Source organism: Lathyrus oleraceus, chromosome 1 (genome assembly GCF_024323335.1).
Source record: "Lathyrus oleraceus cultivar Zhongwan6 chromosome 1, CAAS_Psat_ZW6_1.0, whole genome shotgun sequence".
Lineage (NCBI taxonomy): Eukaryota > Viridiplantae > Streptophyta > Magnoliopsida > Fabales > Fabaceae > Lathyrus > Lathyrus oleraceus.
This window is the reverse complement of record NC_066579.1, coordinates 356,591,781-356,614,763: the sequence shown is the minus strand read 5'-3', so window position 1 is coordinate 356,614,763 and position 22,983 is coordinate 356,591,781.

The window sequence follows — 22,983 nt, the reverse complement described above, 5'->3', positions numbered from 1 at the left end:
GGAGCACCTCCCCCACTAGCTCTCTGAGCCGGAGCAGCTCTTTGCTTCCCTTTTCCAGCTGGAGCATCATACGGCTTGCCACGGTTTTGATGTTGCTTGCCTCTACGATCACTGACAACCTTGTAATGAGCATTATTGTCTTCTTCAAATATCCTGCAGCTATCAACCAATTCAGTAAAAATGCGTATCTTCTGATACCCAACAGCCTTCTTAATTTCAGAGCGCAGTTCGTTTTCAAACTTGATGCACTTTGAAAATTCAGCACCAGCACCAGTGTAATGAGGATAAAATTTGGACAGCTCCACAAATTTCGCAGCATAATCCGTGACAGACATGTTTCCTTGCTTCAGCTCAAGGAACTCAATTTCCTTCTTACCACGGACATCTTTCGGATAATACTTCCTCATGAATTCCCTACGGAATACATCCCAAGTAATGACTTCACCCGCCACGGTCAACCTCTCGTGAGTCTCTAGCCACCAGTCATCAGCTTCGACTACTAGCATGTGAGTACCATACCGAACCTTCTGAGCTGGAGTGCAATCCATAACACGGAAGATTCTCTCAATCTCTTTCAACCATCCCAAGGCTGCATCTGGATCATGCTTCCCTTTAAACACCGGCGGATTCTCTCTCTGAAAAGTCGCCAAGCTACGTGATCCAGCATCTCCACCAGCATTTGGCAAGTTCTGCACAGCTTGTGCCATCGCTTGCATTGCGGCAGCCATTGCAGCATCATTCCTTCCAGCCATTTCAACTTATCAATACAACACAACTTAAAGTTAGATTGGTAACAATACACAATTGTTAGACAGTAACGACACGACAACTGGCCGGACAGACCAACCAGGCTCTGATACCACTAATGTAACACCCTTCTAAAATACCCCAAATATTTAATTAAAATAACAATATATCAATCAGAGTAAATATGCATTCAAGGGTGTCACACAACTACTTCACACCATAATAACTGTCATGCTCTTTATTTAATCAAAATAACAGTTTTGCATAATTCGCAGCGGATATAAATCAACCAACCATTCAAAACATACAACGTTTTACAGTTAAAAGGTTCAACAACCAACAATAAAACAATTAAAACATCCCGTCCCGATGTTACATCTATCAGAGCATGACCCACTAAAGCGACTACACTAGACTCCAAGCATTAGCTTCTACTCAACTCATTGCTCGTTACCTGAAAAATAGTTGTAAGGGTGAGTTCCTCAATCGATATAACAAGAATTATAAATTATCATGTTATGTTAAGTAATTTAACTCATTAATCACCCAATATCAACACAACTCATATACATACTCAAGATCAATACCACTGATACACATACAACAAACCAACATAATGCAACTCTAATGAGACTCGACTCGTCATGCATGTGGTACCATTCGGAGTAAAACTCCCAACTTAAAATCATTGCCATTTTAGTGGGCATCAAGGCATAAGCCTTCAACTTTCAACTTAAAAATTGCCAATCCAAGCCAACGTGGTGTGAGCAAAGCTCCGACTTAATGCATATGAATGTACATGGCACATACGACTTTAAAGGTTCGACAACATAATAACAACAGCACCACAACAATGTTTTCAACAAAATCAACTTGTAATCAACTTTGGCTCACCAAGCCTACAACTTAATATTTTCCACAACTTTAACACAACTTATCAACATATTTGTATCAACACTTCATAACATAAACTCAACAAAATTACTCATCAAAATCAACGATAATAGGCCAATCGCCAATTATGTTTACAACATTAAAATATCATTTTTTCCAATTTCTAACAGTGTTAACCGGTTAACGCCCTGGGTTAACCGGTTAATGCAGGAAAAATACATTTTCTGGCAAAACGCAACAGTGTTAACCGGTTAACGCCCTGGGTTAACCGGTTAACGCAGGCAAAACAGCACATTTTCACAAAATATAACAGTGTTAACCGGTTAACGCCCTGGGTTAACCGGTTAACGCAGGCAAAATAGCAGTTCCTGCGCTAACACAAGGCAGAATGCAGAGTTTCCGCATTTTCCGCCGTTGGAGGACTTCCGGACCTCCGATTCAACTTCCGTAAAAAGCTACATTATCGGAAAATCACGACACATACAATTATCGATTCAATTTCAGTTTTCCTACAACTTATTCATCACAATTTTCAGCATTCCAAATCCCAATTAGGGTCAATTCAACGGTTTATCACTACCCATTACATGCTAATCTATAATACCCATTAAACGATGATAAACCCCCCTTACCTGAGATAATCCGGCAATCTCTAAGCTTCAAGCTTTTCCGTTCTTCAACCTTCGCTCTCTAGCTCTTCCTCTTTGCCCTTTCTCCACTTTTCACCTTTCAGCCGCTTCTCTGTTTCACGTGAAAACTCTTTACCAATACTGAAACCCTTTTTTCCTTATTCCAACTTATATATTTTCCACTAATTATTATTCCAAATAATAATAATAATAATCCAATAATTCAATTTATTTAATTAAATTAATAAATATATTATTAACTTAATTTAAATAATTCTCTTATTTTATTCGGGGTGTTACAACTTGGACTCACCATGAACGCGCGCTTCTGGACCATTAGATGTTGCCACGTCAATTAATGAATTCCATCCAACGCTCCCTGATTTTTGCTATTTTCTAATTTCTGTTTTTATTTCTTTTATTTCCTTTATTTTCAAAAATTCATAACTTCTTCATTTTAATTCCAAATAATATGGGACCAATTGCATTTTTCTCCATTTAAATTCTAGTTTCTAAAAATGATTTTTAATATTTTTTATCTTGTCATTTGATATTTTTTTATAATTTTTCTCTTTTTTGGTTATTTTTAATTCATTTTAAATAGTTTTTAATATTCAAAAAATACAAAAATATTTTCCTAACCTATTTGAATGATGATGGATCTATGAAAAATATTCTCATCAATTTATTAATTGATTTGAGATTTATTTGAGATTTTAGTTCAATTAGGTTATTTTTATTCATTTTTAATTGATTAAAAATAGTTTCTGACTTTTAAAAATGCTGAATTTTTTTGTCAAACTTTGTTTGACCTTGTTGAACTTAGGATAAATCACTTGGATTTTTAAAAGCTGATTTGAAGTGATTTTGAAGTTTGACCTTTCTTTAATATTTTAATTCAAGTTTATTTTGAATATTAAAAATGCTAAAAAATATTTTGTTCATTTCTTGACCTCCAATCTTCATCTCACTTCTGTTTTTGATTGTTTGACCATGATCCTCAATATCATTGGTCAACACTTGTTGATTGGTACATTCTTTTTCATCTAATGCACTTTATTCTTTCCATTTCCTTTTCCATTGTTCATCTCCTTCTTCTTCTTCTTTTTTCTTTTTGATCAATGAGTTGAAGGTTGATAAGTTAGCATTGATAAGGGAGACTTAATCTTCCTTGATTAAAATCTAATTCATCTTGATCAATTGATCAAGTGAATGGCTTTGCATTAAGGATAGGTTGTTTTCCTGAACCATGCAAAGGACTTAAACCAATACAAGATCAATTCTCTTTTTTCTTTTGGCATGGCAAGTTGTTGGAACTTGGTTCACTAATCAAGACTTCTAACTTGTGTTGTTGCCTACGTTATTATTGACCGGCCTCAGATAGTTGTGACTTCTACATAAGTCCAATTACGATTGCTTAACATAGCGCTAAATTTGCCTTATGGCACACTAACTACTAACACTAACTATTAACCATTAATATTTACTTTTTGCACTTTATATTTATGCAATTTACGATTCTTGTACATATTATCCATTTGCTTTTTCCTTTGCTCATTTGGGTACATGTTTATATTAATGCAATTTGCCTTTTGCTCACTTGAGCACATAATTGTGTATATACTATTGTGATTGTGTTTTGTTTTGATTGTTGTGGACCAAATGCAAAGAAATGGATAAATGGACTTAGACTTTAGGACTCTCCCTATGCAAATTTGGAGTCAAAGAGAAACTAGGCATTGGACCTTTAGAATGCTTAATGTTGAAAGATGACCTTGAAAGGACCAACTTCTAAACTCTTCTTGTCCATTCCTTGTTTGTTTTTGCTAGAATCTTGTAATGTGTGTCTTCTTGTGCTAGGGATTCCAACATTGAGCCAAATTGAGGAACCATCACCATGAGCTTCTAAGAGAGAGGAACCCAAGATACCTTGAGGAGCTTTCCAAAGGGTTCACTTGATTGTTGATTGCTTGAGTTTATGCCTATGTGATTGCTTATTCCAAAGGATGGGAGCTACTTGGATCATCAATATGATCTCAAGAGAGGAACTCCATGTGTGGTTTTGCTTCTTGTCCCTTACCTCTTGTATGCTTAGGACTTTAGCCTTTCTTCTTCTTCTCTCCACTCTAACCCAAGCCAAAAAATTTGTGCAAACATTTAACACTTGTTTTCAAACATTAGAAACCTAAGCCTTATGCTTTTGATTTTCAAAACTTCCTTTTCATAACACTTATTTTGAATTGAATCTTAAGTCAACTTTGACCATATTTTGTATATACTTTTCATTGGTAAAATATAACTCATTCAAATGTCTTTTTGTGGTTTCAATGGCCACTTTCCTAATCAAATTTTCCATAACCTTTAGCTATTAGGTTTGAGTTATCCTTGAGGTAGATGTAATACTCACCTTTATCCTTAGTGATGGGCAATGAGTCTTCCATGCTTATTATAGGGTTAACCCCTCACTAGCATGTTGAAGCTATCCTCACATGGTGGATTTGTGGTTTTAGGTTGAGTTTTCTCCCTTGGATAACAAAAGACCTTAAGGCTTTTGGACCAATCAATTCACCAACTCATTTTGAGATTTTTACCCCGAACTACGAGGTTTTGATCTTAATCTTTTTAAAGATGGTACGTAGGCAATGGGTTTATCCATCCAAACACAAAATGTAAATAACTTGTACATTCTCTTCTCATCTCTTTAATCATGTTTGCACAAATAAATTTTCAAAAAATGCCAACCTTACAACAAGTGTGAAAAGGGCTCCCTAGGAGTACCTAGGATGTTTTGGGTGCCTAAAACCTTCCCATTGCATAACCAACCCCCTTACCCAGATCTCTGACATTTTTACTAGTTTTTGATTCGATAAAACTTTTAGGTTTTTGTTCGCTTTCTAACCATTCCTTGGATAAATAGAAGTGCGGTGGCGACTCGACTTGTATGATTTACCTTGGATCTAGTCAATATCTCTAATGGTAACGAATACCCCGCTACAGAAAAGTGGCGACTCCACTGGGGAGTTGTATTGACCTAGTGGGTTTTGCCTACTTTTCATATTGTGTTGTATTGTGTTGTATATTGCTTTGTGACATATTTTTGTGCAATTTGGGATTACTGTATTGTATGTAATGATTGATTTGCTTGAATATTAATTCCTTGTATACTTGGTGATCTTTGTGAGATGAGTTATATACCCGAACTCGAGTGCACTTAGGATAGGAGAATGACATAGTCTTGTCGACTTGTGTGGAGTTATTCCTTAGCAAGTTGACTTACAAGTCTATTCACTTGGTGGAGGTCATGTTGGGATCAATAATTTCACACAAGTAGTTGTGGTTAGACATTACTCTTTCCAATATAGACTTTAGAAGCCAAGGACCTTAGTTTACCAATCCCATCTTGGCCTTTTCTTAGGATGTAGTGCGAAAGTCATTCAAGTGTAAGATTTGATACGATTGTCACGCGATACTACGCTCATAAGAGTCTCTCTTGAGAATATTTTTGGAATACGAGTAGTCGTTTCTCCAATAATATCCGAAAGATGGGATGATGACTATGGGATCCTCTTGTAGAACATGTTTGGCAGGTTAAACCCTAGTACACTCCCTTTGGGTGGTTCTTAACCGAGACTCCATGCTCGTGATTTACAACAAACCCTTGATTCATGGTTGATCCGTTCATGTATCCTTAATATCAATGGAACTTGGGTGTTGATAAGGTGTAAACCATAATCCACCAAAATGGATGATTGATATTAAGGATGATATGATCCACCCCATGACCTTTGTTTGTTGTGATTTGCTTAATCCCTGAGTGTGATTGTTGCATTCATGCATTCATGCACCCATTTGCATCCATATCATCAAAATAATAAGAAAATTTTCAAGGAACTTAAGAGGTCTATTTGCAAATTTTCAGACATGGAAAGACAAAGAAGGAAACACAAAGAAGTACAGTTTTAGACAACCAGACTTGAAAGAGCTAAGGAATTTGACATCCTATGTATTAGATCCCTTGGGTTTCAAGGCTCGTTTTGGGAAGCTTCTTCCTCTTCTGACTACTCAGGTGGATGAAGGATTGATGAGTGTATTGGTGCAGTTTTATGATCCTCTGTACCGTTGCTTCATATTTCCGGATTTTCAGCTTTTACCCACGCTTGAGGAGTATGCATATCTTGTGGGTATACCTATTCTAGACCAGTTGTCGTTCAGTGGCTTAGAGAGTATTCCTACTTCTCGAGAGATAGCTGACATGTTGCATATAGATGAATCTCTGGTTGGTGCTCATATGACTACCAAAGGAGGAACTCAAGGCTTCCCTTCCGAGTTCCTCATTGCTCAAGCTACTATGTATGGGAAGGCCATGAGTGAGGATGCCTTTGAAGCCATATTTGTACTTCTCATCTATGGGCTATTGTTGTTCCCCAGCATCGATAAGTTTGTGGATGTGAACGCTATTAGGATTTTCTCGGCTCTTAATCCCGTTCCGACTCTGTTCGGTGACACTTATTTTTCTTTGCATATGAGGAATGCAAAGGGTGGTAGTGCCATTGTGTGCTGTTTGCCTCTGTTGTATAAGTGGTTTATTTCTCACTTACCACAGACGGTCGCCTTCAAGGAGAACAAGGGATGTCTACGGTGGTCCACGAGACTTATGTCTCTCACTAATGATGATATCTCTTGGTACAACCGTGTGTATGATGGTGTGCAGATTATCGACTCTTGTGGTGAATTCTCCAATGTACCTATTCTTGGAACATGTGGTGGGATTAACTACAACCCTGTTTTGGCACATCGTCAGCTAGGGTTCCCCCTAAAGGATAAACCCAATAACATTCTGTTAGAGGGTGTGTTCTTTCAGGAGGGTAAAGATCCCCAAGGCTTGAAGGGCAGGATGGTCCGCGCTTGGCGCAAGATTCATAGGAAAGGAAGGAAGGAGTTGGGTCCTAAGAATTGTGTCGCTTTGGAGCCTTACACTGCTTGGGTTAGGAGGAGAGCTTCTGAGTACCTCATGCCTTACAAATATCCAAGACCTACACCTTTGGTTAGGGTTGGGCCTTCAACCCTCCCTGACCAAGGAGTAGAGGAGTTGAGAGACGAAGACCGTTCACGTGCTTGGATCTGTGAACGAGAAGAGTTGCTTCAGCAGATCGAGGAGAAGGATGCTTTGATTGAGTTCCTCGAGCATCAGGTTATTGACGATCCTAATGATGCATGGACTTCCATACTTCCTCAGTCTTCTAGGTTCTGGAAGAGGAAGTACGATCGACTCGCCAAGGAGAAGGCAGATATGGAGGCAGCCTATGAGGAGGAGGTTAAGAGGCTTCGTGCATCTTATCTTCCTGTATCCCGAGCTTTAGATGATTATTTTTAGGGATCCATAGGATAATTATTTTCCTTTTTTCTTGTATTTGGTTACCAATGTTGTACTTCTTTGGCGTAAAAATATTTCCCAGATATTATTGATAAGATGTTTTCATATGTGATAAGAATGTAATACTTCCCAAAATTTGGAAATAGAACTCTAAAGTCCCTCTGAAATAAAAACAAATCACATACACAAGCATTGCATGCATCATGTGCATAAGCAGGTTTTGCTCCAGGCTTCTTATCCTATGGTCTAACTCTGTGTTCTTCATTTATTTCAAAGACAAACTGACTCACCGGTACTACACCAGAGCCAATTCTTCAAGACTGATGGATCATTTGGAACAAGAGAATCGCGAGCTGAAAGAGGAGGTAGCCAGATTGACTGCCCTGATGGAGTCATTTTTCGCCGCTTAGAGCCAGTCTTCTCCAACACCCTCAACTCCTCCCCAGAGGACGGTCATTTCTGAAATCGTAACTTCTACTGTGCCTGCTGCGACAACTCATTTATGGCCATGTATGCCAGCCGGGTTCCCTTGGGGAATGCCCGCCAACTTTATGCCAGAGGGTTTTGCTCCAACTCTTGCTTCTTTGCCGGCATCTAGCCCGGTCATGTCCGTGCCACCTCCTGTTGTGCATACTCTACCAAGGGTTGAAGATACCATCTATCATTCTGAGCCATCTGAGGGCCCAGACGTTTATGAGAAGATGGACGACATGAAAGACCAATTCCTTGAGCTTCGTAAGGAACTGAAGACTTTGAGGGGGAAGGACCTCTTTGGTAAGAGTGCTGCTGAGTTGTGCCTTGTGCCCAACGTGAAGATCCCTATTAAATTCAAAATGCCTGACTTCGAGAAGTATAAGGGAAACATATGCCCTCTCAGCCATCTTGTGATGTATGCTCGCAAGATGTCGACACAAACTGATAATGATCAACTGCTCATCCATTATTTCCAGGACAGTTTGTCCAGTGCCGCTCTCCGGTGGTACATGGGTCTGGAAAGTTCGAACATCCGCTCTTTCAAAGATCTTGGCGAGGCCTTCGTCAAGCAATATAAATATAACGTGGATATGACTCCTGATAGGGACCAGTTGAGGGCGATGTCCCAGAAAGAGAAAGAGACCTTCAAAGAATACGCCCAGAGGTGGCGCGAATTGGCAGCTCAGATAGTGCCACCCCTTGAGGAGAAAGAGATGACCAAGATCTTCTTCAAGACCTTGAGCTCGTTCTATTACGAGAGAATGATAGATAGTGCTCCCTCAGACTTCACCGAGATGGTGAATATGGGAATGAGATTGGAAGAAGGGGTCCGTGAAGGACGCTTAACTCGAGATGAAGGCTCTTCAGCAAAGAGATATGGAAGCTGTGCGAAGAAGAAAGAGGGAGAGGCGCATGTTGTGTCTTCCCATGTCAAGAGAGGACCCTCTATGAAGAGGAAGATTGCTCGCCCAGTCAATAATCAGCATCAGGTGGCTCATATAGCACCTGCTTTCAAGGAAGCTCAATATTATCAACAACCGCAAACTCAGCAATATCATCAACAACAACAGCGTCCACAACAGCAGGCCTACCAGCCTCGAAATAACAACAACAATGTCAGCACCAGCTATGAGAGAAAGAGGGTCACCTTTGATCCAATTCCGATGACTTATGCTGAAATCTATCCATCTCTGATCGATAGAAAGTTAATCACTCCGCGAGACCCTTCTGTTGTACCTGCTAACCCACAGTGGTCGTACAAGCCTGAGCTTCATTGTGTGTATCATTCCGGTGCTCCCGGACACGATGTGGAGAATTGTTATCCCTTGAAGACCAAGGTGCAAGACCTTCTGAGAAGTGGGATTTTGTTTTTCGAGGACGTAGGTCCGAATGTGAAGAAGAACCCATTGCCCGAGCATGGGAAGTCTGTTAATATGGTCCAGGGCTGTCCTGGCAAGTACAAAGTGAAATATGTCAGTCATATCCGACAATCGCTGGTTGAGTTGCATCGCTTGCTGTGTGACTATAGCCATTATGAGCATGACCATGATAGATGCAGAGTTTGTTCTGTCAATCAGAGAGGATGTCTTCAGGTGCGCAGAGATGTTCAAGAGATGTTGGACGAGGGAGTCATCGAGATCATTCAAAATAGAAATGTTGACGAAGATGAGCTCGAAGTCAACGTAATTTCTCCGGTATTCCGGATACCTGAGCCTGTTGTCATCAAGTATGATGGTAGCAAACATAAGGTTTCTCCAGCTCTGACTATCAAGCCAGCCGGACCTATACCGTACTCCTCCGAGAAGGCGGTTCCTTATCGCTACAATGTTGTAGCAGTGGAAAGTGGGAAAGAGGTGCCCTTGCCCTCTTCGTCTGTTGTAAACATTGCTGACGTCAGTGGTTTGACCCGCAGCGGTCGTGTATTTTCAGCTTCGGTGAAACCTCAAGGTGATGCTCGAGGAAGTGTTGATGCTGATTTTGTTGAACGCCCGATTGGGAATGCTGTGGGCACTCCGAATCCGACACTCGTTGCTAAGCCCGCCTCCGTGTTGAAAACTCCTGCTTCTGTTGGCCCGAGTGGCAATACGAAAGAAGATTGTGATGAGATGCTGAGGCTCATCAAAAGGAGCGAGTACAATGTTGTAGACCAGCTTCTACAAACGCCATCCAAAATATCTGTGTTATCACTACTATTGAATTCAGAACCACACTGGGAGGCTCTACAGAAGGTGTTGGATGTGGCGTATGTAGATCATAATGTCACGCTAGAACAGTTTGATAGCATTGTTGCAAATATCACCGCTTGTAACAATTTGAGTTTTTGTGACTCTGATCTCCCCGAGGAGGGAAGAGACCACAACTTGGCATTACATATATCTATGAGCTGCAAATACGATGCCATGTCCAATGTGTTGGTGGACACTAGGTCATCGTTGGATGTATTGCCGAAGACCACTCTCGCAAAATTGTCATATCAGGGGCCTCCCATGAGGCAGAGTGGGGTAGTTGTGAAGGCTTTCGATGGGTCTCGCAAAACTGTGATTGGTGAGGTTGATCTCCCAGTCAAAGTAGGACCAAGTGATTTCCAGATTACCTTCCAGGTTATGGATATTCACCCATCATATAGCTTTCTCTTAGGTAGACCATGGATTCACGAGGCAGGCGTCGTGACATCCACCCTACACCAGAAACTGAAATTTGTAAAGAACAGGAAGCTGGTGGTGGTAGGGGAGAAAGGGCTCTCCTGGTTAGCCATTTATCTTCCTTCTCATACATAGATGCTGAGGATGAAGTTGGAACTTCGTTCCATGCTTTATCTATTACTGAGCCTGTTGAGAAGAAAACTCCTTCATTTACTTCCTAAAAAGATGCGAAGTTGGCCATTGAGCATGGTGCAACTGCTGGATTGGGGCAAATGATTGAGTTAGAAGACAACAAGTCTCGGGATGGCATAGGCTATTCTTCTGGGGTCTTCAACAAGCAAGGTTTGTTCAAGAGTGGAGGTTTCATCCACGCTGGTCAGAACAAAGAGGCTGATGCCATTTTGGAGGAGGACGAAGAGGATTCTGGAAACTTCATCATCCCTGGAGGGATCTGCAATAATTGGATCGCTGTGGATATTCCAATAGTTATCCAGAAGTCAAAGTAATGTTCATTATGTTTGAAAACCCTTTTCCCATGCCAAAAGGAGAAGTGATGACATTGTTGGCACATAAATCCGATGATACTTTCATTCAATAAATTCATGTTAAATGTTTGTTTTTCCAATTATTTTCTCTTTTCGCTTTTTGCATGAAATTGGTGATCACAAAAATCCCTAAAAAGATAAAATAAAATCAATCTTTTCATCTGCATAATGATTTGCCTTGCTTGAATTCTAAAAGCTTTTTATATCCAAAATCATTATGCAGGTTGATCAAACCCATTGAACATAATGATCCAACACCATCTCCCAACTTTGAATTCCCTGTATTTGAGGCGGAAGAAGATGATGTTGAAGAGATTCCTGACGAGATTACCCGTCTACTTGAGCATGAAGAGAAGATCATTCAGCCGCATCTTGAGAAGCTGGAAACAATCAATTTAGGGTCTGAAGATTGTGTGCGAGAAGTAAAGATTGGGGCACTCTTGGAAGAGTCTGTTAAGAAAGGGTTGATTGAATTGCTACGAGAATATGTTGACGTCTTCGCTTGGTCATATGAAGACATGCCTGGTCTAGATACTGATATTGTGCAACATTTCCTACCTTTGAAACCTAAGTGCATGCCTGTGAAGTAGAAGCTCAGAAGAACTCATCCCGATATGGCAGTGAAGATCAAAGAGGAAGTTCAGAAGCAAATTGATGCGGGGTTTCTGGTGACTTCTACATATCCTCAATGGGTGGCCAATATTGTGCCCGTGCCTAAGAAAGATGGAAAAGTCTGGATGTGTGTGGACTATAGAGACTTGAATAAATCTAGAACGAAAGATGATTTTCCACTACCACATATTGATATGTTGGTAGATAATACAGCTAAATTCAATGTCTTCTCATTTATGGACGGATTTTCTGGATATAATCAGATTAAAATGGCACCCGAGGATATGGAGAAGACAACATTCATCACACCTTGGGGAACATTCTGTTATCGAGTGATGCCCTTCGGTTTGAAGAACGTCGGAGCCACGTATCAACGAGCTATGACTACCTTATTTCATGATATGATGCATAAGGAGATCGAGGTATATGTTGATGATATGATTGCTAAGTCGAGAACGGAAGTTGAACATGTAGAACACCTGTTGAAACTTTTTCAGCGTTTGAGGAAGTACAAGCTTCGCCTGAATCCCAACAAGTGTACATTTGGAGTTCGTTCCGGCAAGCTATTGGGCTTTGTCGTTAGTGAAAGAGGTATTGAGGTTGATCTTGCAAAGGTCAAAGCAATACAAGAGATGCCTGCGCCCAAAACTGAGAAGCAAGTCCGAGGTTTTCTTGGCCGCTTGAATTACATTTCCAGATTCATATCACACATGACTGCCACATGTGCGCCGATATTCAAGCTCCTCCGGAAAGATCAGCCCCATGATTGGACCGAGGATTACCAGAAAGCTTTTGACAGTATTAAAGAGTATTTGTCTGAGCCTCAGATCCTGTCTCCGCCGGTAGAGGGAAGACCATTGATTATGTATCTGACAGTTCTTGAAGACTCAATGGGTTGTGTCCTTGGTCAGCAGGACGAATCAGGAAGGAAAGAGTATGCCATCTACTATTTGAGTAAGAAGTTTATCGATTGCAAGTCCCGATACTCAATGCTTGAGAAATCATGTTGTGCTTTGGCTTGGACTGCTAAGCGCTTACGTCAGTATATGTTAAATCATACGACTTGGTTGATATCCAGAATGGATCCAATCAAGTATATCTTCGAGAAGCCTGCTTTAACTGGGAGGATTGCCCGTTGGCAGATGTTGTTATCTGAGTATGATATTGAGTATCGAGCTCAGAAGGCTATTAAGGGTAGTATCTTGGCAGACCACCTGGCACATCAGCCGATTGAGGATTATCAGTCCGTTCAGTATGACTTCCCAGATGAGGAGATTCTGTATTTGAAAATGAAAGATCGTGATGAGCCTACGCTCGATGAAGGGCCAGAGCCTGGTTCCAGATGGAGTATGGTATTTGATGGCGCTGTAAATCAATATGGAAATGGTATTGGGGAAGTGATTATTACTCCTCAGGGCACACATTTTCCTTTTACAACAAGGCTAACTTTCAAATGCACGAATAATATGGCTGAGCATGAAGCTTGTATTATGGGATTGGAGTAGTGCATTGATCTTAGGATTAAACACCTCGATGTTTATGGTGATTCGGCCCTCGTTGTTAATCAGATTAAGGGTGAATGGGAAACGAACCAGCCTGGCCTCATTCCATATAGGGATTATGCGAGGAGGATTTCAACATTCTTTACTGAGGTTGACTTCCATCATATTCCTCGAGATGAGAATCGGATGTAAGATGCTCTTGCTACACTTGCTTCAATGATTGTGGTAAGACTTTGGAATGAAGTTCCCAATATCACTGTGATGTGCTTGGACAGACCAACTCATTTATTTGCAGTAGAAGAAGTAAAAGATGATAAGCCATGGTACTATGACATCAAGTGTTTCCTTCAGAGCCAGATTTACTCGCCTGGGGCATCTGTGAAAGACAAGAAGACTCTGAGGAGATTATCCGGAAGTTTCTGCCTCAACGGTGATGTGCTTTATAAGAGAAATTTTGACATGGTGTTGCTCAGATGCGTGGATAGACACGAAGCAGACCTGTTGATGACAGAGGTCCATGAGGGTTCATTTGGTACTCATTCCAATGGATATGCCATGGCTAGAAAGATGTTGAGAGCAGGCTACTATTGGTTGACAATGGAGTCTGACTGCTGCAAATATGTGAAGAAATGCCATAAGTGTTAGATTTATGCGGATAAGATTCATATTCCTCCGACACTTTTGAATGTGATTTCATCACCATGGCCTTTCTCTATGTCGGGAATCGACATGATTGGCATGATATAGCCGAAAGCGTCCAATGGATAAAGATTTATTCTCGTAGCAATTGATTACTTCACTAAGTGGGTTGAAGCGGCATCATACGCAAATGTGACCTGGCAGGTGGTTGTGAAGTTTATCAAGAATCAACTCATCTGCCGATATGGTGTGCCAGATAAGATCATTATTGATAATGGACCTAACTTGAACAACAAAATGATGAAAGAGCTGTGTAGTGAGTTCAAGATTGCACATCATAATTCCTCTCCTTACAGACCCAAGATGAATGGGGCTGTTGAAGCTGCTAATAAGAATATCAAGAAAATTATCCAGAAGATGGTTGTCACGTATAAAGATTGGCATGAGATGCTGCCATTTGCTTTACATGGATATCGTACATCTGTCCGCACTTCAACAGGGGCAACCCATTTCTCTCTCGTTTATGGCATGGAGGTTGTGCTCCCAGTAGAGGTGGAGCTCCCATCAATGAGAGTCTTGATGGAAGCCAAGTTGACTGATGCTGAATGGGTTCAGAGTCATTATGACCAGTTGAATTTGATTGAAGAAAAGAGATTGACTTCCATGTGCCACAGACAGTTATATCAGCAAAGGATGAAGAAAGCCTTTGATAAGAAGGTCAAGCTTCGTGTGTTCCGAGAAGGCGACCTTGTGCTCAAGAAAGTCTTGTCTTTCGCGCCCGATTCCAGGGGCAAGTGGACTCCAAACTATGAAGGTCCATATGTTGTTAAGAGAGCCTTTTCAGGCGGTGCATTGATACTCACAACTATGGATGGGGAGGATTTCACTCGTCTTGTGAATTCAGATGCAGTCAAGAAATACTTCGCCTACAAATAAAAACAGAATAGCTCGCTAAGTTGAAAACCCGAAAGGGCGACTTAGGCAAAACTGAGTGTCTCGGTGGATTGAAAACCTGAAAGGGCGATCCATGCAAAAGTTAGAGACATAAAAAATGAATGTATATATCCCGCTAGATTGAGTACCTCACCCTGGGGCAATCTAGGCAAAATAATAGGGATTTGGCAAGTAACTGCATCCTGGCAAGACTTTGTTCTACAACCGCCGTCCGTCAGAAATTCTTGCTCATTCATCATCAACCAAAGCTTCAAATACATCGAATTCAGAATAGGTGGAGAAATGGTCATTATGTTCAATGTAGCCCTTTTCTAATATATATCACCAATTTCAAATTTGTAAAGATCTATGGAGTCTTGCCATCTGCAAACTACCATTCCATCAAATAAATTTGAGCCTTTAACCAATTATTTGCATTCTTATTTGTTTCTATTTCAACAAATGTTTTACATGTTTTAATTGAAAAAAAATATCATTGTTTTAATCAAATCGTTCATAATTTGTTTTTAAACAAGGTGAATATTCACAATGACAAAGGGATACTGTGGATGTCTTCAGTGCTCTCCCAAGGATGGTAAGATTCTCGACAGGGTAAAACATTTGTTCATGTTCCTGGCATGCTTGTGTCCTCTTCCTCCGAAACCTTTTATGGTTCTTTCTCTCAAGCAGAGTGTTGGGTAAGATTATTCATCCCTCTTTCCTTCAGCAGGGCAGCATTCGTTCCTCCTCAGCAGATGTGATCTCATTATTTGGGACAGTATTTGATGACCCTTGAAAATTTCTGATGTTGGTGGTTGTTCCCCCCTGGAGATCCATCCTCCTCTTTGATAACCTCCCGGTAGAGTTGCTTCTACGGTGGGATTCATCTGTGTAACGACTTTGCCCCAGTTGGAATGATGGATGCTCATTCCTCTGCAGAGATCTCTGTGGTCCTAGCTTTCTCTCTCGAGATGTAGTACCGGATGTTTGTGTACTTATCCTTTGGACCATGTTTGTGTTAGAAATGTCTGTTTGTCAGCATTCATCATACATAAACCACGCATGAGTGCATATAATTTTCAAACATTCAGATATTCATGATTGCATTCTTTTCCATATATCTTTGTTTGTTATCCCCTGCTAGTTGGTAATACATTTCCCCAAGCAGATGTCGGTGTCTGATCTCCCCATATAGAGTCAGCCCCTTAAGCAGAAAGTGTTTATCTTTTCTTCCATATTCCCCACCGAGTTATATCCTCGTGGATAATGGTTGTTTCTGTTGCCTCCCAACACATATATTGGGATGGAATTCCCCATTGAGCTATATCCTCATAGGGACAAGTCCTGATTCAGCGTGCCTCTCTAGTTTGATCATATATTGGCTTCTTGCGTCTGTTCCCTGCACTCTCCTGTAGTATAGATGAATAGTTGCTCAGTAACCAGTAATTATTCATCTTTTCCCCAGTGGAGTCTGTGGTCTTCTACCCCTATACCGATAGTTGTAAATCCTATTTTCATCCCCTTGCAGAGTTAACCTTTGTTCATCCTAATCGATGACGGTTACTTCTCCGTGGTTTTCTGCCCAGTATCCGGTAGATGTAATCCCTTCCTTGACGGTTATCATTATCCAATATTCGGTATTGATAAGTCCTTCACCCCCGGTGATATACCTCTTGGATAATTGCTCTGATAAAGCAATTTATCCCCCGGCAAGTCATCTTTCATTTACCCTTTTGTTGGTAACGATTGTTTCTTCCCCCTTGATTGGTCATCATTTTATACCTAGTATTTGGTATCCCGATGCCCTCTCTGTTCGGTCGATTTATCCTTTATTAACCCAGTAACCGGTTGTGGATAATCTTCCATGCGAGTATGTTATCTACGTTCTGACGGTAATAGATAATATATCTCATGCACTCTTTGGTCGAAGCCTTTCGTTCTTCCCCAGCCGAGTAAGATTCGTATCCCTTTTATTGGAATCGAATGTCCACCCTATAATCGAGTTTTGCTTTTAACCCTCTTTTGGATGATGAGTGTCTTGGGAATATTCCCCAATTCACGCTTTGGTTGGTCACCTATTATATGCCCAGTAACCGGTATCCCTGGTGTTCCTTCCTTTCTGCTCCCTATTATGACCTTTTGTCTCCTTGCGGAGTCAGATTTTCCTGAGTTGAGGTATGCCTTTTTAGGTCTTCCTCAGATGATTTCGGATGTTTGATATCTCTCACCCTTATACCAGTCTTAGATATTCATTCTTCCCGAGCATGTTGTACCTCTCACCCTTATACCGGTGTTCAGATCATATGTCTCTTTGAGCTTATTACCCAGTAACCGGTAATACCTCATCTTGTTGTTTCCCCAGAGGAGTTTTGTTTGGGTTTCCCCCAACGAAGTCCCTTAGTGGATTCTCCCAGCCTGAGTCCGGATCTTCATCCGAAGTATCCATTATGGACAATTTTTGTTGTATTGGCATATTCTCTAATACATGCATCTTCGAGTCAGCTCAGGTCTTTCCATGGATTTACTCCTTTTGGAATTCTGCTCCCCAAGCTTCAAGTCGTGACCTGCTCACGCATTTTATTCCTTTTCTTATCCCCATAATAGTCCCCAGAGTCTCTGTCCCGTCAAGTGTACTACTCAGATGGATTGTCAATTCCTCCTGATCATTTCCTTTTTGGACACATATCTCCACAGAGTATTACCTTTTGCATACATACATTTGCATCATGAGGTCTCTTAGGGACCAAAATTCGTCTCTCTGTTATTATTTAAGCCCATTCTACCTCATCGAGATGAAGATTTTAACCTTCACTTCTCCGGCTAGAATGACCTTAAATAGGGGCATCTGTAAGACCCCAATTTTGTCCCTAAGATCCCTCATGGCATCATAACATTGCATTTGCAAAGCCTCAAGGATCACAAGCATCTTGGTTCCCTTTGCCTTTGGGTGGGACCTCTTGTGAGTGGTTTAAGATCACCAAGTATGCTTGAATTGTATATTATTGCTCTTCTCATCTTTATTCACTAACCAAAAGCACAAAAATATGTCACTAACATCTTTTATTTGTAGCTTGAGCAATCACAAGGTCAAGAGCTTCAAGGAGATCCTTTGTGCAAAGATATGGTCAAGAGAAGATGAAAACGAGCATGGTAATGGTTCCCAAATCTCTCATCCATCAAATATGCCTCCGAAGTATCTCAATTCATCCTTTTGATCAAAGCAAGTCAAATGGTTTGAGGTTTGTCTCCCAAGGAAACCCTAATTCATCTGTGTATCAAGTGTGCCTTGCCCATGAAGCAATCTCAGCCCATGATCAAATACAATCAAGGGAAGTTCTTTAATTCATCATTTCATGCATATTTTAACTTATTTGAGTATCCTCAATCATCAATTCATCAAGATATGAGTTGTAGACTTGAGAAGTTGATCAGTAAATTCATCTGACTATTTTGAAATGCACCGAGACCTAACTTCTTATGTGTTGGTCAAATGGAGATGATCCCAAACTAAAATATGTTCTTAAGGACAATATGAACAACTTTCATGTTCATCAAAAAATTATTTGAAGCTTGGAAGGTCATCTCCTATTCCAAGACATTATAGGTCATTTTGACTGAAACCCTAATTTTGGGTCAAATTCCCAAGAACATAACTCATTCATTTTTTATGATTTTGAGGTGGGGTAAAATTAATTGGAAAGATCAAGATGTCTGCTTCAAATGTTATGTTGAACAAAATTTCAAAATCTCAAAAGAAATACATGTGATAATGCAAAACATTATAGGTCACTTTGGACCAAATGCATTGAAAGGCAAAAAAGTCCAACTTCAAGTGCCCATAACTCCTCCATCAAAAATCCAAATGATTCAAAATTTAAGTCCATTTTGATTGCCTTGAAAAGACCTACAACTTTGGTGTTGGAAGTTTTTCATTTGGGGCTTGCATCATCAAAATAGAGGGGCTTGAAGTTGGACCAATTTGGCAAAATTCTCAAAGGCATGTTTTGCACTATGAACTTCATGGTCTGTTTTCATAAATTTCCACACTCCAAATGAGTTTTGGTCCAACATAACATTTGTTCCTTATGTCAAGACCTTTCCAACCATTACCCACATGTCTATGTCTCAATTTTTCAAGTGGCATTTTCGAAGAGGTGAAGTTTTAGGCTCAATTATGCATAACATGTTGAAACTCATTGCACAAGCTTATGCATTGCCAACTACACGTCCATTTCAAGTTGTTTGGTCATCAGCATGCAAAAGCAATTGAGTTTGGGCCTTCTACATGATCATGCAAGCCCATGCAAGGAAAATCCACTTGCCATGCACACGAGGAAACTCACTTGCTCAGCCAATTCCAGCTATAAATAGAGGTGCATACCTCCATCAAATCTCAACCTGAAGGCGCCTGATATGTTGCACAATTGAATCCCTAGCCATACCTAAAGGAACTAGTTCACATTTCTTCAAAAATTCAGATCTAAAATTCAACTGAATTTGGTTGAATCTTTAGATCTAAAGTTCCTAGACCTTCCTCATATGATCCATTGAACTTCTGTTTTGCAAAAGGAAGCAAGGAAAGGAGCTCAAATCTTCACAATCAAAAGGTATGGTCCAACTGGTTTTTGCTTCGAATCTCTTTGTTCCTTGATCTATTTGCCTGACCAATGTGTTTTCTGAAGTCCTCACTTGAGAGGCAAGCCAGTGGTGGCTTTGATTTTGTGTTTTGATGAACTGCAATTTATGTACCTGAATCTTCCAGCTCAGATTTCTTACTCCATAGAAAGTTTGAGTACAATTCAAGGTCACAGGGGTGATGTACATCACCCCAGCTTCAATTTGGTATAAGGATCGTGCATTTTAATTAAGTTTTGAAAACCTGCAAATCTTGGCCGGAGCGGTGAGTCTCGCCGGAGAAAACGGTGGTTTCCACCACCGTCCCCACGTGGATGAGCTCTGGACCATTGGATCTCATTTCCAGATTTAATCCCAGCCTTTGGATGTTATGACTTTCAATAATGCTGGATGTTTCTCATTGACTTGGACTCACCATGAGCGCGCGCTTCTGGACCATTAGATGTTTCCACATCAATTAATGAATTCCATCCAACGCTCCCTGATTTTTGCTATTTTCTAATTTCTGTTTTTATTTATTTTATTTCCTTTATTTTCAAAAATTCATAACTTCTTCATTTTAATTCCAAAAAATATGGGACCAATTGCATTTTTCTCCATTTAAATTCTAGTTTCTAAAAATGATTTTTAATATTTTTTATCTTGTCATTTGATATTTTTTATAAAATTTCTCTTTTCTGGTTATTTTTAATATTCAAAAAATACAAAAATATTTTCCTAACCTATTTGAATGATGATGGATCTATGAAAAATATTCTCATCAATTTATTAATTTATTTGAGATTTATTTGAGATTTTAGTTCAATTAGGTTATTTTTATTCATTTTTAATTGATTAAAAATAGTTTCTGACTTTTAAAAATGCTGAAATTTTTTGTCAAACTTTGTTTGACCTTGTTGAACTTAGGATAAATCACATGGACTTTTAAAAGCTAATTTGAAGTGATTTTGAAGTTTGACCTTTCTTTAATATTTTAATTCAAGTTTATTTTGAATATTAAAAATGCTAAAAAATATTTTGTTCATTTCTTGACCTCCAATCTTCATCTCACTTCTGTTTTTGATTGTTTGACCATGATCCTCAATGTCATTGGTCAACACTTGTTGATTGGTACATTCTTTTTCATCTAATGCACTTTATTCTTTCCATTTCCTTTTCCATTGTTCATCTCCTTCTTCTTCTTCTTTTTTCTTTTTGATCAATGAGTTGAAGGTTGATAAGTTAGCATTGATTAGGGAGACTTAATCTTCCTTGATTCAAATCTAATTCATCTTGATCAATTGATCAAGTGAATGGCTTTGCATTAAGGATAGGTTGTTTTCCTAAACCATGCAAAGGACTTAAACCAATACAAGATCAATTCTCTTTTTTCTTTTGGCATGGCAAGTTGTTGGAACTTGGTTCACTAATCAAGACTTCTAACTTGTGTTGTTGCCTACATTATTATTGACCGGCCTCAGATAGTTGTGACTTCTTCATAAGTCCAATTACGATTGCTTAACATAGCGCTAAATTTGCCTTATGGCATACTAACTATTAACCATTAACATTTACTTTTTGCACTTTACATTTATGCAATTTACTATTCTTGTACATGTTATCCATTTGCTTTTTTATTTGCTCATTTGGGCACATGTTTATGTTAATGCAATTTGCCTTTTGCTCACTTGAGCACATAATTGTGTATATACTATTGTGCTTGTGTTTTGTTTTGATAGTTGTGGACCAAATGCAAAGAAATGGACAAATGGACTTTAACTTTAGGACTCTCCCTATGCAAATTTGGAGTCAAAGAGCAACTAGGCATTAGACCTTTAGAATGCTTAATGTTGAAAGATGACCTTGAAAGGACCAACTTCTAAACTCTTCTTGTTCATTCCTTGTTTGTTTTTGCTAGAATCTTTTAATGTGTGTGTTCTTGTGCTAGGGATTCCAACATTGAGCCAAATTGAGGAACCATCACCATGAGCTTCTAAGAGAGAGGAACCCAAGATACCTTGAGGAGCTTTCCAAAGGGTTCACTTGATTGTTGATTGCTTGAGTTTATGCCTATGTGATTGCTTATTCCAAAGTGTCGCATCGCGCGAAAAACCGGCGGGAAAAGAAAGAAACAACAGAGCCGCCACCGTGCGTTATTTATCCCAAAAGAGGGAAAGGAAACGCTCGAAGTAAACCTAAGAAAAGACATGGTCTCGCGACCAAAGAGGATGGGTTTGGGAGTCGGTTATGCGAAGGGAAGGTGTTAGGCACCCTACGCATCCGTAGTACTCTACGGGATCCACGCACAAAAGGAAGGAAAATGGTTGCTAAACACTGCTCAAAACTCACACACACAACTGGCTGAAAGAATAGAAAGAGACTGACTGAAACTGACTCGGCAGGATATCGCATCCTGGGCCTACTTAGTCTATCAAGCATAGACATCAGAGTCGAAGTAGTTCGGACTGGGGAAACGACACGTGCTCGCTAGGATGTCGCATCCTATGCATACGTATCTTCTCGGACGAGAGAAGAATCAGAGCATTCGTAGCTCGGCTGACACGCACGCAAACAAGACAAAACACAGGCAAACGTGGAGCCCGACTGCCAATCACTGGACTTATGTCAGCATCCGAACCTAAACACACGCAAAGAGGCAAACGTGGAGCCCAAATGCCAATCACTGGACTTACATTGACATCCGAACCTAAACAACACAACAGATAGATAGGGAGTCGGGGACTCAGCCTACAACTGTCAAACACAAACAAACAGACAGACAGCAAATGCTAAGGAGTCAGGGACTCGAGCCTAGCAAAGGTCAGACAACACACACAAAAAGAAAAAGGGCGCCCGGAGAGATCAGCTCAATCTCCTGCCTACATACTTCATCTGGTGTGAAGATCAGGGCGATGTAGTTCCCCTACGCAGGGACAAGGATCTAGCCTAACCAGATAACAGAGGGAGACACAACTCTAGGGAGACTACGACTCGAGCCTAGATGTTGTCATGCAAAAGTCAACCCTAAGTTAAGGTTTCTAGCTAAATGGCACAAGGGCCAACCTATCCTAGACAAGGCTTGCACAGGAAGCAAGGGTCTCGATTGCAACTAGGGCAAGAGACAGGGGAGGTCTCAATCGCAACGAGGGCGAGAGAAAAGAATTCTCAATCACACAGGGGTGAGAGAAAAGAGTTAGTGGTTAGTCAAAACTCGGCAAGACATCGCGTCTCGTGCCTACGTATCTCACCTGAACATGAGAATCAGAGTTGCCGTAGTTCGGCCGAACAGCTCTAAGTGTGACTCACACAAGGGTTAAGCCACACAGACTTGACTTGCACAGGAAGCAAGTCAAGCACAAACCTATTGCACAAGGGCAA